The sequence below is a fragment of the Crotalus tigris genome, unplaced genomic scaffold (genome assembly GCF_016545835.1).
Source record: "Crotalus tigris isolate CLP2741 ecotype Arizona unplaced genomic scaffold, ASM1654583v1 scf7180000024432.2438137, whole genome shotgun sequence".
Lineage (NCBI taxonomy): Eukaryota > Metazoa > Chordata > Lepidosauria > Squamata > Viperidae > Crotalus > Crotalus tigris.
The window spans coordinates 110,194-127,477 of NW_024100599.1; the positions used below are offsets into that span (position 1 = coordinate 110,194).

General features: G+C 34.9%; 1 protein-coding gene across 37 annotated transcripts in view; it reads left to right on the plus strand.

Annotated features, from left to right (window-relative positions):
* Positions 1 to 17,284, plus strand: part of SORBS2 (sorbin and SH3 domain containing 2) — a 205,273-nt gene that overhangs the window by 72,963 nt on the left and 115,026 nt on the right. Inside the window, exon 1 of one of the 37 annotated variants that reach the window (XM_039330698.1) lies at positions 8,827 to 9,724. The exons of the other annotated variants lie outside the window; for them this stretch is intronic. The gene's annotated coding sequence lies outside the window, so the exon portion shown is untranslated. Of the gene's footprint in view, positions 1 to 8,826; positions 9,725 to 17,284 lie in introns of those variants that run through there. 37 annotated transcript variants of the gene reach the window in all.

Consider the following 17,284-nt stretch of genomic DNA (forward strand, 5'->3'; position numbering starts at 1 on the left):
CAGTCTGCTTTTCCAGGTGGCTCTATTTATGTCTGCGCTGAATGCCTGTAATATAATAAAACATCACTTGTCCTGAAGTAGAGTAGTTTTTCCTCTCAGAGTAAGATTTATTACACCTTTATGAATGCAGTCTTTGGTTCAGAATCCTATGCTGAATTTATGAGAACAGACCACATTAAATATGCAATTTAGAACATACTGTATATTTACATGTTTTCACCATTGAAATATACGATACAGGTAGTTCTCTACTTATGAGGACAATTGCCCCAAATTTCCATTCTAAGCAAGACAGTTGTTAAGTGAATTTTATCTTATTTTACGATCTTTCTTGTCATAATTGTTAAGTTAGCAGCACAGTTGTTAAGTAAATCTGGCTTCCACGTTGACTTATTTGTCAAACAGGCCATTCTGAAGGTTCCAAATATTATTAAAACTGAACTCCTGAAAATAAGAGAAAGACAAATGTAGGCATTTCCCTCTCTCTCCCTACCACATATAAATTGAGAAGATTAAAGAATCACTTTTGAATCAATGAACGGAGCTCTTCCATGTCGCAATGTTTGACTGACTAAAGTTTTCATCTTCCAGGAGCCTTTGGACTATGATACAAATGTCCTGGCTCAGCCTTCTCTGGATACAAGATATAATCCTGACACAATCACAGCTGTTCTGTCGCCTCCCGTCTGCCTCCCTGTAATGTAATAGTATAATCTCTCCCCCGCTTTTTTATTTTAATGCTGACAGACTGCTATAAATCATAATTTACTCAAGCATATTAGCTGTAACTGTGGTGTGCTATCAATGCTTTATATGATTTATTTACAGATAGCAGTCATTTCCATTTACATATAACTTAACTTTTTTGAATTACTATCCCTATAAAGCTAGATTCACTTCTATTATTGCTGTCCTATTGTGCCATAAGGGGGAAAACATATAGTGTAGATGAAAAAAATGCTGATATCACAGAAAGGGGAATTGTACAAAAATGTCTTGGTGAGCTCCAGATCCAGATTCAAGACAGAGCAGGGGATCTATCAGCTACTTTTACTACATTTTAGTCATATATTTAGATAAGCTTAACATATTGATTTCAGTGGATTTTAAAAAGTATTATTATCCTCTGCCTGAAACCATTGAATGAAATCAAACATTGAATAAGGATTAATTGCACTTCCAGAGTTCCCAGATTGTATCCTTCTGATGTTTCGTCTCCCTTCTGCCCAAATGCAGATACAGATCCGTATTTTTTTTTAGATCATCTTTGCAATATATTACAATATGTTTAATATGAGAAAAATCCTGTATAACATGCCAACATGCAAAAGGATTCATCTTTTGGACTTAGTTTAGTGTAAACTTTCCCAGAGCTTTAACAGTAATACAATTCAGTTTTAAGGAAAAACAAATTTATCAAGAAACTTATGAACACTTCAAACAGAAAACATTTCAATCTAACCCCCCAAATCCCCTCACCCTCAAATTGAAGATCCAATTGTTATATGTGCATAAACATATATCTCACTTGAAAATAGTTCCACAGCAAAAGTATATTGAATACAACAAATCCAATATTTGACAGCTTATGGTAAAAATTTTGTTTCAATTATCATAAATCATTTTCAGTTTTGAATGCCAATTACACATAATAGTTTTTTCAAGAAAATCTACAGTCATCATTTTTATTTTCATGCTGCTATAGATCTGTTGAAATTAAGTGACATAATAGGATAGAATCCAATGTCAATTCAAGCCTTAAATTTTGGTTCAAATGAGTGAAATCTGGTTGTGCAAAATAATGCCCTTCTCCATTTTTTTTTTTTTTTTGTTAATTGCTTCTTCCATTGGCAGGAAGATGCCATTGGATTCAGCAGGCACACTAAAAACTAGGTGAAAGTTCTGGAAAACCTTATTTGCTAGAATAATTAGTAATAGCAAACAAAACATTTATTAAAATAATACTTTCATCTTGTAGATTTGATACAGTGCATCAGAAAGACTGTGTGTCTGATTTGCAGCTCTTCATATTTCATTTTAAAATGTTTTAGAGAAGGCAGAATTGCAAATATATAGCCTGTTTGCAACCCTTGAAAGCAGCAAGTGCCCTCCCAGGAATTTAAAATGGCAATTGCCATTCAAGGAAAAGATGTGGCTAATTTAAAGACAGGATAAATTCATGCTCTCATATTCCAAAACATCTTTTCTAAATTATTTCCAAAATGCTGTAGAATGATAAGTTACTATTTATTGGTTGCAGACTAGTTTTGTTAAGACATTGGCTGTGTTGTCTTTTTCCCTATCTTGCATTGAATTGTGAGCTGCCACTTGAATGATGTATTTAATTTCTTAGTTCCCTGCTTTTATTTTATTTTATTTTCACCATAGACTCCCAGTGTGTTAATTTGCTGTTTCTACTAGTGTGCAAAATTCTGGAGAGTTTACTGTCACAGTTCATGGTAGATCAGTTTATTCATCAAGACTATATCCCAGAATATTCTCCATTAAGAAGCCAAAGCAGATAATTTAGTAAATATTCATCCTGGCATTATTACTTTTTAGAAAAGAAGGCATTCTAATTATGCTGCAAAATATAAATGCTGTGGTAGCTGAAATCAAATGTTTCCATGTTGGTGATCGTAATCTGCCTTTAATAGATGAGTTCAGCTAAATGTGTAGAGTTGAGGAGTGAGCTAGCTTCAGATTGATTCTCTTTTGGCTAAGCATAGAACCTTTCAGGATAACTGCATTTAGAAACCACCATATTTCCTGATCCAGCACTTTTCATCTATTGTATAGAGGTTATTGACTGACTCGTGATACTTCACAAACTTCTAGAAAGTGTTTTTGCCTTTTCTTGTTTTTAAGTATTGAAGAACTTTTTAACTAGATAAACATACAAAGTATTTAAAATCAAAATCCAACATGACATTTGGCAAGGAAGTGCAAAGAGAAGAAAATGGCATTAATTTTGGAGCTGCACATAAAATGGAGGACAATAGAGCATATTTCTTACCAGGAAAAGAATCCATTCATAGGTAGATCTGTTCAGATTTTAAGCCTGGGACAGGCATTTCCTTGAAAGCATATAAGTTGGGTACCATTAGAGTAGGTTGAAGCAAGCAGACAACTGTGCTATAAGTAGGCTCTTTTTTCTTCTTGATCTTTCTTCTTGGGATCTTCTTTCTTCTGCTCCATTTTTTTGAAACATAAATCCTTTGCATTCTCCATTCTTTCCATGCATTGTTGTTGTTATTGTTGTTAATTGCGAAGTCGTGTCCGACCCATCGCGACCCCATGGACAACATTCCTCCAGGTCTTCCTGTCCTCTACCATCTTCTGGAGTCCATTTAAATTCACACCTACTGCTTCAGTGACTCCATCCAGCCATCTCATTCTCTGTCGTCCCCTTCTTCTATTGCCCTCAATCTTTCCCAGCATTAGGCTCTTCTCCAGTGAATCCTTCCTTCTCATTAGGTGGCCAAAGTACTTGAGTTTCAACTTCAGGATCTGGCCTTCTAAAGAGCAGTCGGGGTTGATCTCTTCTAGGACTGACCGGTTTGAACGCCTTGCAGTCCAAGGGACTCGCAGGAGTCTTCTCCAGCACCATAGTTCAAAGGCCTCAATTCTTTTGCGCTCAGCCTTTCTTATGGTCCAACTTTCACAGCCATACATTGCAACTGGGAAAACCATGGCCTGGACTATACGCACTTTTGTTGGCAGGGTGATGTCTCTGCTTTTTAGAATGCTGTCTAGATTTGCCATAGCTTTCCTCCCCAGGAGCAAGCGTCTTTTAATTTCTTGGCTGCAGTCCCCATCTGAGGTGATCTTGGAGCCCAGAAAAATAAAATCTGTCACTACCTCCATTTCTTCCCATCTATTTGCCAGGAATTGAGAGGGCCGGATGCCATGATTTTGGTTTTCTTAATGTTGAGTTTCAAGCCAACCTTTGCACTCTCCTTCTTCACCCGCATCAAGAGGCTCTTTAGTTCCTCTTCACTTTCTGCCATTAGAGTGGTATCATCTGCATATCTTAGGTTGTTGATATTTCTCCCGGCAATCTTAATTCCAACTTTTGATTCATCTAGCCCTGCCTTTCTCATGATGTGCTCTGCATATAAGTTAATTAGGCAGGGTGACAGTATACAGCCTTGCCGGACTCCTTTTCCAATTTTGAACCAATCAGTGGTTCCGTGTTCGGTTCTCACTGTTGCTTCTTGACCCGCATATAGGTTTCTCAAGAGACAAATTAGATGGTCTGGTACTCCCATCTCTTTAAGAACTTGCCACAATTTGTTGTGATCCACACAATCAAAGGCTTTTGCATAGTCAATGAAGCAGAAGTAGATGTTTTTCTGGAACTCCCTAGCTTTCTCCATGATCCAGCGTATGTTGGCAATTTGATCTCTAGTTCCTCTGCCTCTTCGAAATCCTGCCTGTACTTCTGGTAGTTCTCGATCCACCTACTGCTGGAGTCTAGCTTGTAGGATTTTAAGCATAACTTTACTAGCATGTGAAATGAGTGCAATGGTGCGATAGTTTGAACATTCTTTGGCATTGCCTTTCTTTGGAATTGGAATGTAAACTGATCTTTTCCAATCCTGTGGCCACTGTTGAGTTTTCCAAATTTGCTGGCAAATTGAGTGTAGCACTTTTACTGCATCTTCTTTTAAGATTTTGAATAGCTCAGCTGGAATACTGTCACCTCCACTAGATTTGTTGTTGCTCAGATTTTCTAAGGCCCATTTCACTTCACATTCTAGGATGTCTGGTTCGAGGTCAATGACCATCTCATTGTGGTTATCTGGGATGTTAAGCTCATTCTTGTATAGTTCTTCCATGCATTACACTTCCACAAAAGAATCAAGACAGCTGTTGCCAGTTACCTAAATGTATATTGTCCATTATAGGTACTAAGAACTTATTCCAGAACATGACTAGAAATAGCAGAGGTAGTGCCACAAAACTAGAGAAATAACCATAGAGAATGTCTAGGAAGTAGGACCATATATGAAAGTACTGTAGGTACCCAAATCAAAGGAAAAGCTGTACTTAATGTTGTGTCCATTATTCTACTCAAGAGGTTGGCAGCAAGATTTTTCTTCTGAGGCTGTCAGACTTCTTACCTACCAATCTGGAAACAGTCTAAAAAACAAGTCTCTCAAGTTCTGATTTGTGATATTAATTAGAAGGAAGATTTACCTTTAATGCAAGAATTCAGATATACTCTGCTTTCAAATAAGAATCTTACTGTATTTGTGGGCTATCAAGGCAGCAAAGTTCTGAGCCATTTTCTTTCACAAAGGAAACAAGGAAGACTGACTTTATCTGTATTGTTTTGGAAATTGTTACTAAGAGTTCTGATCAGCATGAGGAAAGTACTTTGACATAATTCTTAGGAAGTCAGATCTACTCAGAACAACTTGCTGACACTTAAGAAAACATTTACTGACAAGGGGTTTGTCCGATACACTTTCAGAAGGAACATCATTTTTGTGGGTTTGTGAGTTGTGGGGTATCTTAAGGATGGATTCTAGAAATACAGATTTCAAGCAGCTGGAAAAATTTTGTCCCTGTGTCCTTGACAGACACTAAGATATCAGAAAAAAGGTCTGCTGTATCCTAGAGTAGCTTGCTTCCTTGCAGGGATTTTGAAATTAATCCAAAAATGGCATGAAATTAGCCTGACAGCCATGTGTAAATTGGATAGTAACTATGTTAACTATAAAAGGAATCAAAGGATAAAATTATAATTTCCCAGGTAAAATGTAAGATTTGTCAGTGCTTCTAAGGGTAAGAAAACTCTACTCAGAACTTCTTCAAAAACATTGACATATTACTTGAATGTTTGCTTCCTTAAAAAAAATAATTCAGATGTTGTGAAATAACATATTAATCCATTGTTGCAGAAGAGGTCTAAATTTTTTATTTTATAGCCTCTTTCAGTGTTTTATGATAATTCTTGGAGTCAGTTCCTTTGTTTAAAACCTAATGTCTTGATAGATTTCAAATATTAAAGGTAAATAGTTGCCAAGAAGAACATATCCATCCTGAATCCATTCAGTACAAAGTAATATTAAAAATCCTGTTGATTACAATTCCACATTTTATGATTTAATTATAAAATATTAATTCTACCTCCTTTGTAATCCCATCAAATGCAAATACCATTTCTATCACTATTATGCTTATTTACTAGAAGAAGAATGAACTAGCTCTTGAGTATGTACAAGGAGACAAAACAGGAACTCTAAGAATTCTCAGAAAGGATAATGTTTATTATGTCCAAACTCCCATGTTACTTCCAGTTGAATTAGAACAATGTGTTCTATATGGAGCCAACTTAATAAGCATCCAAGTTTTTACATGTAACTATCTCCACTTTCATTCTTTGCTTTCTCATGATATATCTTAATGTCTCTCAGATCAGTACATAGAAGATTAGTCAATATATTATCTTCCAAAATTATATTTTTAAAAACATAAAACTGATGTCATATACCTTCTTTTGAAATTGTTTCCAACTTTTTTTTAATGTTAAGGATTTTTTTCTAACAGATTTAATTTTCTTTTAAAATAGAAGTTTAGGGAAAAAATATGTTTTTGCAACAAATTTAAGATGTTTCTGGATAACATTACCTGCATACTGAAAAAAACTTAGTTCTATAATTGAGGGGATTTATGTAGAACTTTTAGTGGAACAGTTGTTACTTAGTTGTTGAGCAAGATATTTCCTGATTCTGGGTTTTGTCTCGAGTTTTATCTTTCAGCTCTTTACACGTATAGAACTAAATTCAAATACTTTGAATAGTTCCATCAGAATAATTAGAACTTAATTTATTCCATCTTAGTTAATCATGACTGACTTAAATCCCATTGAATTAGTGGGACTTTTCTAAATCTGAGTTTGGATCCAATCCAATACTTTCTCATTATGAACATGTAATGTTTTCCCAGAATGATTAACTATTGTATAAAACCCAGTTCCAGTACATCTTCATTTACAATTCTTTGTAACTATTTTAAGAATTCCCTTTAGACTTAATATGCAGTATATTTCACAGAATACTTGAAACCATGTATTCCTGCAGCTGATTAAGGAAAACATTGGAAATACCTAAATAGCTGCACCATAACCTACAGCTTGGATAGGAAATTGTGGGCAGTATGTAGTGCCCAGCATCCAATTTGTGCCCCATTCTCCACACAGTGAAATTATACTGGTGAAAATGAATGGAAAAGAAACTATTTTCAACAACCCGGTTTTTATATTTTTGGTAAAATTAATAGCACAGGGGAGTTTCTAAAAAGCAAATTTCTTCCATTTTCCATATCCCCAATCATGAATGGAGAGTAGTAGTTCTTTGGGTGCTGAAAAAAGGATTAATTTGGGGCTGTTTTTGCATTTTGAGAGACAGTTAAAGGTAGGAATGAAGAGTGTTGCCTTCCCATTCTTAAACTTTTTTAGCACATGAACAAATGTCTTGCCATTGGCCTGTGATATCATTGTGGTGTCCTGTGATTGGCCAGGTCAGGTTTCTGCTCAAACACAGCCAACTTATAGCCACATCTTTCTCTGCATTTTTAGTTTGAAAAATATGAAGTATATGATCCATCTCTCCAACATAGGAAGTGATACTTGTATTTTGTTTTTTGTTTAAAATCTGTTCTGTCATGTAGACTCCATCCATTATAGAATGATCTATACGTTTGCTCGCTTCCATTCCCTGAGAAATCGGGAAAATCCACAGTAATTGACAATGGTGTTAACAAAAGGAGAAAGAAGAAAAAAGAAAGAATATAATTCATTTTATAGACTAGAACAGGGGTCTTCAAACTTGGCCCTTTTATGACTTGTGGACTTCAACTCCCAGAATTCCTCAGTCAGGCACGCTGGCTGAGGAATTCTGAGAGTTGAAGTCCACAAGTCATAAAAGGGCCAAGTTTGAAGACCCCTGGACTAGAAGCTAAGCTCTTTCATTGTTGGGCAGTTTTTTTAAAAACTGGCAATAGATACATGTATACTAGACACTTTACACTAATAAGCTATGAATAATCATTCCAAAATCACATCAGAAAAGAATATTGCATGTTATTGTTTATTATTTACAATATTATCTGGCAAGAAATAGTTGTTCCCAAACCAAAAAAGGAAATTTGAAAACATAGTAAACATATGGTAAATAAATAGTCAATGCCACAGAACAGTATTTCTAATTATGTTGTTAATTTGGGGATTGTTTTATTATTTATTTTTTATTATTTTATGTATTTATTTATTAAAATTATATGCTGTTCATCCCTGTATTCAAAGAGACTCTGGGCAGCTTATTCCGTTGGCTTGAATAATAGACTGAATAAAATCATTTCTACTTTAACTACTTTATCTTTAAAATCTTCAATAAAAACATTCTGTATATGTATGTAGTTGCATATTTTTTTCTAGTTCAATATTAACAATTCAATATATATATATTTCCATTTCTTATCTATGCAAGATATTGAATGGAACAAATGAGAAAAGTGCTCCGTTTTTTTTTTTTTTTTAGCTATTCAGCCAACCAGATTATCACTAATGTTTTGTTTCCCTGTTTCTCTAAGCTTTAAATACAGAATCTTGACTTAAAAACTCGAACTCAAAATGTGTATAAAATCCATATTTAATATTAATATGAATTAATAGCTCCATATTTCCAGATGGAATTTATAAAAACATGTGCATTTAAAATTTAAATGTAATTTTAAAATTATAAGACCAATTTTCATTTTTTTGAAAAACAAAATTACATGTTGATACAGAAACAAAATAAAATAGCTTTATGGATAAATTCATATGAAACCAATCCGAGCTAGAAATTAGTGGCTCAATTCGCAGTGGAATCTCTTTTTTCAACCACATTGGAAAGTCTGTCATTCTCAGAAAGCAGTGCAATTTGTTCTGTCAAGTAAGGGTTATTTCCGCCTTTGCTGTGGGTTGTTTTTTTTGTTTTTTTGGCAAACCAGTCCAACTTGTTTTTAAAAAAACAAAAACTCTTCTCAATGGAAGCAGTGCCTAAATGATTTGCCTATACTTGTGCAGTCCTGTTGAGCCTTCTTGTTGAATTCATTAAGAATTATGCATTCCCAGTGGGGTTTTTTTAGAATAGGCTTATAATTGATAAATATCAAGGTCCTGAAGTGGATGTCACCACCTCTTTCTACCTACAAGAGTTTGACTTTCATCATAATAGATTTAATTTAATTTTTTATTCAGTGTTCAAATCTGTAAAAATACAAAAATATTCAGCATCCAAAACGACACTTTTCTGTAACTTAAGAAAGCCAACTTCACTCAACCATGCACTAGTGCAGTCCACAATAGATTACTGCAATACTCTCTGTTTGCAGCTGCTTTAGAAGATAATCGGAAACTTCAGATAGTGCAGAATACGGCTGTCGATATCATGCTGGGAGTAAAGCAGCTGGGTTTTATGAGACTGTACTACATCAACTCGATTGATTATTGATGTATTTCTCAATTCACTAAATGTTCTTAGCACATAAAACCAGAGGTGGGATTCAGCCAGTTCGCACCACTTTGGCAGAACCGGTAGCTAATTTTTTGTTGCCCAGGGCCAGAATGGACTTCCGGAAGCATCCACACAGAGAACCAGTTGTTCACATACTTGAATCCCACCAATGCAAAACCTTAATCATTTTTGGATCATGGACTGCCCCAATGAAGGTGAGGAGAACCTTTGGATTTCTTTTGTTTGAGAACTTTGAAACTGGCTAGCAGCACAGCATGCTTGTACAATAACCTGCCATCCTGAATCTGCATTGTTTTATCTGATGAAGCTGTTAAGAAAACACTAAAATCTTTCCCTTAATTGTTTTTATGACTGTTTTATAACATTTAGCTATAAATGAAAGTCAGTCTAATGATGTTATATTTTAGATGCTGATATTTGTTGGGTTTATTAAAATTTCATCAAAATACATTTTATAGTATGTGATTTTATTGCTACTGTATAAGCCTTCCTAGGAGACTTTCTACCCTTTTGTTGTTGTTAATTGCGAAGTCGTGTCCGACCCATCGCGACCCCATGGACAACATTCCTCCAGCCTATTATATTTTAAATACAAGAAACAGTTTTTTTCAAAATCTTTGAAAATACTTATGAAACTACTCATTTCAAGTATACTCACACCTAATATTCATTTTCTATGGTTTGCATAATTTCACTGCAGATACTTCAAGGACATAAGTAACAGATGTGCAAGTATTTGAAAGTTTTGTGATAATCTGTAACTACACACCATATAATTCATGATTACCATTAAGATATTATAAGAAGGTTGAAGATTTTATGAACATCTGGTTTGGGAAGCCGTGATCAGTTCAAAATTACTATGAAAATCACTGCATCTACATGGAGGGAAGTGTGTAATGGGGTGCCCAGGGCTCTGTTCTGGGCCCAGTGCTCTTCAACATCTTCATCAACAATTTGGACGAGGGGATAGATGGGGAAATCATCAAATTTGCAGATGACACCAAGCTGGCAGAAATAGCCAACACTCCAGAAGATAGGCTTAAGATACAGAAGGATCTTAATAGACTTGAACATTGGATGCTATCTAACAAAATGAAATTCAGTGGTGAAAAAAAGTAAGGTTCTACATTTAGGCAAGAAAAACCAAATGCACAGGTATAATATAGATGGTACCTTGCTCAATAGTAGCAAATGTGAGAGGGATCTCGGAATCCTAGTGGACAATCACTTAAATATGAGCCAGCAGCGTGCTGCAGCTGCCAAAAAAGCCAACACAGTGCTAGGCCGCATTAACAGAGGATAGAATCAAGATCACATGAAGTGTTAATACCACTTTACAATGCCTTGGTAAGGCCACACTTGGAATACTGCATCCAGTGTTGGTCACCACGATGTAAAAAAGATATTGAGACTCTAGAAAGAGTGCAGAGAAGAGCAACAAAGATGATCAGGGTACTGGAGGCTAAAAATATAAGGAACGGTTGCTAGAATTGGATATGTCTAGTTTAATGAAGAGAAGGATGAGGGGTGACATGATAGCAGTCTTCCAATATCTCAGGGGCTGCCACAAAGAAGAGGGAGTCAAGCTCTTCTGCAAAGCACCTGAAGGCAGGACAAGAAACAACAGATGGAACCTTACCAAAGAGAAAAGCAACCTAAAACTAAGGAGAAATTTTCTGACAGTTAGAACAATTAATCAGTAGAACAACCTGCCTCCAGAAGCTTTGAATGTTCCAACACTGGAAGTTTTTAAGAAGAGACTGGACAGCCATTTGTCTGAAATGGTATAAGGTTTCCTGCCTGACCAAGAGGTTGGACTAGATGACCTCCAAGATCCCTTCCAACTTTATTATTATTATTAAATTCAAATACAATATTAAATACACAGATTTATTAATGAACAAATATGATTTCTACAAAAGATATTCATGGGGATAATCGGTAAATAAAAATATTTGTACCATTCATTTACCATACGTCAATCATCTCATTTCTATTTATACCATTTCCCCTGATGATGATATACATCTCATTTGAAATGGGGAGTCAGACTTGTTGCAGTTTCATGCAAAAGATGTCAGCTAATGCTACTATACACTAAGAAAAGATGAGTTCTTGAAAACAGCAAGAATCTGTATAACACTTGGGGCCTTGCTGTGCTGTAATCATATTTCAAAAGAATTTATGTGCAGCACACATATCTCTAAGTTAAAACTGTGAAGTGAAGTTGATTTGTACCAGTCTGTACCAAAAAAGGATCCACTTTGTAAACTTTAGCAACAATTAATAATTATAATGAAAATATTATATAAGCAATGGTACATTATGTGTGCTATTTGATTCAATAAACTCAGATAATGTCATCATATGGACCACAACATAAGGCAGGCATGTCAAACTTGTGACGTCACTTCACGTGGCGGGCCGGCAGTTTGACACCCCTGACATAAGGCATCTTCCACATTGTTAGTAATGTTCCAAATTAAGGTACAATTTTGAGTATGTAGCTACCATTTTCAAGGAGAACATAAGGAATCACTTTGAAGTACTTTATGTCACTGGAAATCAAAGGAATTATGCAATAAGGGTAAATAAATGATCAAGGATGAATATGAAAAGAGATTATCAGAGATCAAGAAACAGAAGAATATCTTGTCAGAACAACTGTGAAAATTAATAAGAGAAACTACAGGCAAGATTGATAAAGATCTTAAGAAGAAACTTAACAAAAAAAGTTCAGAGAGCTGTTAAAAGAGATAAGTAGTATTATAATAACATTTTTAAAGACATTTAAGAAAGAAAGTTTTTTAAAAGATCTGAATTCAGGATGTTCTAACCTCAAATTGGTATACAAAAGTAGTAATGCATAAATAGTAAATTATTCAAAGAAGGTCAAGCAAAGATTGAATCTATATGCAGAAACTGTTTACAATAGATATGTCAACATCCACAATATCCTTTAAGATATTGTTTGCTTATAAGAAGCTCTAATACTGAAAGATGAAGCTGGATCAGCACTCCAGTCATTTTCAAGTTAGAAGGGTGCAGAAATAGATAGGATGTCTCTATATAATAAGGCAAGCAACAAAAGAAGAATCAGTAATGGTTTTTATCAAGCCATCACAGCAAATCTAGAGAACAACACAATGGCCAATAAAGTGGAAAAGGTCAATCTATATTCTAATACCAAAGAAAAGAGATGTAACAGACTGTGCAAACAATTGTATAATATTCTTAATTTCCTAGGTTAACAAAGTAATATTTGAGATCAGCAGACTGATCAAACTTAAAACTATACTGTTTTTAGTTACCAAATGCTTGTTCAGTTTCATCTAAATTGCTAATTAATACGTTAACTACAAGAAAATGTTTGCAACATTGTCCATTATATATTTTTGTGAAGAAAATTACAGATTGTCCTTGTAAGATGTTTTGGATTGGCACTGGGAAGTCCCAAGTTCTACTTCCATCTCAGCCATGGATGTTTGGCATTAGTCCTGCATTCTCCAAACAATTTACCACAGAAGACTGTTTTTGTGAGACAAAAACCTAAGAATGAAAGTTCTCTTAAGTTTCTATATGACAGGCAGGGTATAAAGCAAACAGATATATACATATTTATAATCCTTCTGAGGTGGCAAAACTGCTAACAGTTCATCTAGCATTTTGGAGGAGTGTTGGAAGTTATCATTTAGCAACATCAGCAGTTCCCCAAGTTTCCTAATGCTATTTTAAGTATCTATCAATTTAAATTTAACAATTGCCAGCCATGTAAAGGAAAGCATTTATTCTAACTGCTTCTAATCATGTGAGATTTCACTGTCTGCCAAGTTTATTTTTTTTTTGTCATGTTTACTTTGGCTATTTATAGAGGGAGGAATAGCAGCTATTTTGCTTTATATAGTGACCAAGCTTGTAGGACTATATTAGGTATAAACTAGAAGCAATGTAAAAGATGAGTAAACACGGAGGAGAAACAAAGTCTCTAACAACTCAATAGTGGTCTTTTTTCCTTTGATAGAATAAACTTGCCAGCTTTGTCAAACCACCTGTTGGACTGATATAAAAATTGTTCATCAGGTAGCACTTACAAACATTTCAGGGCCCAGTTCACACAAATATCCAAGGACAAATTGCCCTGACATGTTATGCCATTCTAATAATAATGCATGAAACAGCTTGTCACTTTTACTTGCACATGGGGAAGGTTAATTCCATCTCTAGGGCAAAAATATATATGTAAACATTGCAGGCACACCATTGAGACCATAGTGTTACTGCTTTTAAATTATTTTGTGCGTTCTCACATAGCACATAAGGCTGCTTCACACTGATGTAAACTCCTCCTACAGAAGTTACTAAATGGGTGAATTGAAAGTAGATTCTGAGACTCTGAGAACAACACACAGCACAATATATACATAGTTTATTTGCTTACAGATTAGAGACAGGGGTTGACATGCTTGAATTTCATTTAAAACAGTATATTAGCTAGCCTGATTCTTATATCAGAGATGTGGTACTTCTATATACTGTGAGAGATGATTCTAAAGTGAAATTTGACTTGGGATCTGGGAATCTTTACAAGGAAGGAGATATAATAGTAAATTTTAACTTTTCAGAACTGTAATATTCCACCACTAAGCTGTCTAGAATGAAGTAGAATTCTGAGAATGTTGTGGTGGATAGTGACACACCCATGCAACGGTTTATATGTCTATAAAGTCAGAATTGGATCCTATCCCAGTGTCACTTTGCCAGCTAAGTGCTTCCTGTTTCTGTTGCTTGACAGTATTTGGAATAAACAACCCATCTTTTATTCTCATGAGCTTTCTCTTGGTAACCACTTGGCACATGTTAGCTTTGCAGGTTGAGTAGGGCATCAATATTTAATCACCAAGGTACCTAGTCCAAGCACTGTGGCATCTACCAGTTTGTCAGGTAACAAAACCAAAACATAGTACTGAGAATGACTTTTATGTTTAACACTGGAGCTATACAAAATTTGTATACAGTACACCATAGCAGCACTAGGGCTTTACAACATCCCCTGGAAGGGGGTATTAGACAATTAAAAGTCACTACAAAGCATTTTAATACATTGTAGGCTCAAAAGACTCCTTGCATGAATTTAATGCGGTAAATCAGAAGTGAATTACCTGCCAATTATTGGCCCCCAGAAGTCCTCCTGTTGTACCACTGAATATCAGTTCACTACCATTTTCAGATGAAAAATATTTAACAACTGTACTGTATCTCTAAAATAAAACCATAAACCAGCTTCTAGAAATATGACTTTTGATTTCCTTTATTTTAGAGTGTGTGCATACTGTAACTCATAATGAGTTCTGGGGTTACTTAATTGATGGCTTTGGGGTATGCCAGCCTCTTTTAAAAGATGCCCTGCTTTATTGTGCAGGAGAAGGAGCGGAAGAGGGCTGTCTGTTTTGGGCAATGAACACAAACATGGCAGTATGAACAAGTACTTTATATGAAGCAAACTTCATAAGAAAAGTTCTTATTCAACATTCACTTTCTTTTTATTTAATTTTGAAGCCATAAAAATTGCAGAGCTGTATAAACCTTAATTTATTGAGCAAACTGAGGGTATCAAAGTATCCTATTTATTATTACTTACTATCCTGCAAAAGGCTGCCTTTGTAACTATAAAAACATCCCGTAAAATGTACACATTAAACTGTCAGCTTGCATGCCTTCTTTGATGTCTTTGATTTGATACTTGAACCTGCTTTCATTTTCAGAAAAAAAATGTTTTTAATCTTAAATGGTATGTTTGAGGCACACCTTGAGCAAGGAGCAACAGTAGGGGAGATGGGAGAGAAATTAAGAGACAGGATTTGCCACTTTAGTACAGAAGGTCAGGGATCAAATTGTTATAGCAACTTTTGCTGGTCAGATGTTTTTACAACCAATTACAGTGTGCCTTTTATTGAAAAGAAAATAACAGTACCAAACCTTTTAAGGATGACTTTGTCATGCAGTGACTTGGGACATACTTGGTGACATAAACAGACTTTGGTGGTTTAGAACAAAATGGAAAGGAAATATTCTTTGCAGTGATCACTTGTACTTGCACTTCCATAAAATGTAAACCATGGTTCATTCTAGTGGAGCAGCACATTAACTTTAAGTCCAGAATAAGCATCTCCTTTGGTAGGGCTAGGATGGGGTGGCAGGCTTATTTCCAGCCTACCTTGGAATTATTGGTATATGGTATGCAATTGAATGAACTTTCATGTTTGATAACATTCAATGTCTCCCAGAATCTGCATTGAGTTTGAGGGAATTAAATCATGATGGGCTTTATAAAGTAATGGGGTAAATTAGAACATACATACATCCTACATTATTTTTGACCCTTCAAGATTTTATGTAGACTAAAATATCCGCAGTCCAATCTAATTATTTTAATTTGCCTTAGGAAATCATTTGCAAGCCATTATAAAATGGTTTGCTCCCAGATTCTTAGCTTAGCCTGATTTTTTGATGTTACATTCTAATATAAGCAAGTCATTTTCCCCAACTTTCTAGTTTATTTATTTATTTCTATTCGGTATATTTATTATACTGGGGTGTGAATATGACAACAAATTGAAGCTCTGAGGAAAAATCCTACTAATCTATTTCTGTGCAGAGTTTTGGCCTCAGAATATCTTTTTAAAGCTCAGTGTGTAGTCTAGCATAGTTGACTTTGCTTTCAAGTGCTACTGTTCCCAACTATAAGAACATTTGAAGATGCTGTCTTCTCTAGCAGCAAGCAAAGCTTTCTGGAATCTGCTGTTTTCAGGAATAATTTGTGGGCTATTTTGAGAACCAAAGCCAGTTTATTAAAACTGAACAAAACAACCTGGAGTCACTATAATCTGTGAATATCTACATAGAATTCTGAGGCACTAATTGCAAGATGGTTTTATTCAGAATGCCAAGAAGATAAGTCAACCCCTTTATCCCTGCAATTGTCCTTTAATTTATTATTCATCTTGTTGTGTTCAGTGCTTTCTGAAAAGGACCTTTTTCTCAGTGCGATTAGAGTGATTTGAATTTTTTTTAGGTTCATTTGTTTTATTTGGGTTGTCAGGATTTTAAAAAAAATAGATGATGTGATTTCCTTCCCCATCCCCCCCCAAATGGGTAACATAATGGAACATCAAGTGGTTGAAAGAATATTTAGGTGGTACATAAAACAGTATTTACCAAGTTACCATCACCATACAACTTGAATAGTGGCTGTAATCTTTATTAGAACATCCTTTCATAACTGCTTTTAGATATTTGATGGACAGTACTGCTATATTTGGAGAGCATCAACTTAGAACTGAACTAATTCTTTCAGCCATCTACCTTCTCTTCATCAGGCTTTATATAATTCCCTGTTTGGAATATATTTGGCAGAAAAAGATGTTACCACAGTAACATCTTTTTTTAAATAGAGAAGATTAAAGAATTTTAAGCCAACAAGGTGATATATTATTTTAATTGATATTACATAGTCTCTGGATTTTGTTTTTGTAATCTGATGCTTAATTGTATAACTTTTCATACAATAATGTATCTTGAAGTACCCAAGTAACCATAGCTTGAGATGAACTAGGGCATGCCTTACTTTTTTCTGAACTTAATTCCTACTCAAGGAAAGAGAACAAATCTTCACTAGCTATTTAACTGTCAGTAGCACTAGCTCATTTTTTCTTGCTTCTTTTCTGAATACAAAAACATGACCACAATAATAT